The sequence below is a fragment of the Babylonia areolata genome, chromosome 29 (assembly GCF_041734735.1).
Source record: "Babylonia areolata isolate BAREFJ2019XMU chromosome 29, ASM4173473v1, whole genome shotgun sequence".
NCBI lineage: Eukaryota > Metazoa > Mollusca > Gastropoda > Neogastropoda > Buccinidae > Babylonia > Babylonia areolata.
The window spans coordinates 11,434,080-11,436,579 of NC_134904.1; the positions used below are offsets into that span (position 1 = coordinate 11,434,080).

General features: G+C 43.6%; 1 protein-coding gene across 1 annotated transcript in view; it reads right to left on the reverse strand.

The window, feature by feature from the left end:
- The window catches only part of LOC143275070 (uncharacterized), a 117,795-nt gene that overhangs the window by 50,397 nt on the left and 64,898 nt on the right, over nucleotides 1–2,500 (reverse strand). The gene's annotated exons all lie outside the window — the stretch shown is intronic.

Consider the following 2,500-nt stretch of genomic DNA (forward strand, 5'->3'; position numbering starts at 1 on the left):
GGCTGGGTAGAGCCGACTGACGGCTGCCATTGGGCGCTCATCATTCGTTTTCTGTGTCATTCAATCAGATTTCAGGCACGCACACAAACACATTCAGACAGACATGTAACATTTTACGTGTATGACCCTTTTTTATGTACCCCGCCATGAGCGCAGCCATACTTCGCTTTCGGGGGTGTGCATGCTGGGTATTTTCTTAGTTTCCATAACCCACCGAACGCTGACATGGATTACAGGATCATTAACGTGCGTATTAAATAAATTTTGATCTTCTGCGTGCGTATACACAAGAAGGCGGTTTAGGCACTAGCAGGTCTGCACATATGTTGACCTGGGAGATCGGAAAAATCTCCACCCTTTACCCACCAGGAGCCGTCACCGAGATTCGAACCCGGGACCCTCAGATTGAAAGTTCAACTATTGCTCCCGTCATTGCAGTAGTATAATGGAAGTGTGATGGTCTGGAGGTAACACGTCCGCCTAGGAAGCGAGAGAATCTGAGCGCAGTGGTTAGAATCACAGAACAGTATTTTTCTCTCTTCCCCCCCCCCCCCCCCCCCCACTAGACCTTGAGTGGTGGTCTGGACGCTAGTTATTCGGATGAGACGATGAACCGAGGTCCCGTGTGCAGCATGCATTTAGTGCATGTAAAAGAACCCACGGCAACAAAAGGGTTGTTCCTGGCAAAATTCTGTAGAAAAATCCACTTCGATTGGAAAACAAATAAAAAAAACTACAGGCAGGAAAAAACAATGTGTGGCGCTTTCAGTGTAGCGACATACTATCCCTGGGGAGAGCAGCTTGAATTTCACACAGAGAAATCTGTTGTGACAAAATAAGTAATACATGATACAATATATTGGCTTATAGCCACTTTGGAGGTACTCTACCGTCTTACTTATCTTGAGTCCTTCATATTTTAACTCTCTCCATACGAACGGCGAAAGAGACGACGTTAATAGCGTTTCAGCCCAATTACCATCATCAAATATTGCAAGCGGAAGGCTCTTATACTGAAGACGTGAATGTTGACAAAGAAAACCACAATTCTGACGACGGAAGCTAAAAGTTGGGTCATTCAGACACCCACTGGACATCCGAGGGGTCTGTGTAGAGGAGAAGAGAGGACTGGCCGTACTGAGTGAGTTAATATCCGTCCCGTTCTCTCTCAGGTCTTCAGGAGAAAAGCTACTTCGAGTCCCCTCCATTAAGAATATTTTGGTCAAAGTGCTTTTTCAGTATCAACTACCTTCTCTGTCTGGAATTCTCTTCCTCTGGATCTCTGTCACTCACCAACTGTGTCCTATTTCAAAACAAAATTGCAAAGTCTACCTGTTCAAAATGGCCTCTGGATGTTGCCTCCCACCCTTATCAATTAAGCTCCCATATGTCCCCCCCACCCCGTTCAATGAAGTCTTCTTCTTCTGCGTTCACTCGTATGCACATGAGTGGGCTTTTACGTGTTTGAAAGTTTTTACCCCGCCATGTATGCAGCCATACTCCGTTTTCGGGGGTGTGCATGCTGGGTATGTTCTTGCTTCCATAACCCACCGAACGCTGACATGGATTACAGGATCTTTACCGTGCGTATTTGATCTTCTGCTTGCATATACACACGAAGGGGGTTCAGGCACTAGCAGGTCTGCACATATGTTGACCTGGGAGATCGTAAAAATCTTCACCCTTTACCCACCAGGCGCCGTCATTCGAACCCGGGACCCTCAGATTGACAGTCCAACGCTTTAACCACTCGGCTATTGCGCCCGTCAATGAAGTCTTCATGTAATGTGTTGTTCTTGTGGGTGGATGTTCACTGTGTGTGTGTGTGTGTGTGTGTGTGTGTGTGTGCAAGCGCGCGTGTGCGTGTGTAACGCATATCTTATGCCTTCTGTATTATCTATATCTGCAATTTATAGTATTGTTTTCGTGTTTACGTATGGATTTTGAATTTCTTTTTTTTTTCTCCTATGTCCTCATGTAGTGTTATGTGATAGTATAAATGTTGTTTCATGTGAGGCGCCTAGAGCGCACTATATAGGGCTATCGCACCACATAAGTACAATGTATTCTTCTTCGTCTTCTTCTGAATTTATTTTCAAGCTGTGTGTGTGTGTGTGTGTGCTTTTTCTGTCCTTTATTTTCAATTTTTGACTCACTTGTGTAAACAAAGTGAGTCTATGTTTTAACCCGGTGTTCGGTTGTCTGTGTGTGTGTGTGTGTGTCTGTGTGCCTGTGTGTCCGTGGTAAACTTTAAAATTGACATTTTCTCTGCAAATACTTTGTCAGTTAACACCAAATTAGGCATAAAAATAGGAAAAATTCAGTTCTTTCCAGTCACCTTGTTTAAAACAATATTGCACCTCTGGGATGGGCACAAAAAAATTTAAAAAATGAAGCCTAATTATATGTAAACTGCATTTACTGATATATTTATATTTTTTGTATTCTCTAAACTTGGCACTTTGATCTGATATTCTGACACAACAAGAGGAGTCATTAT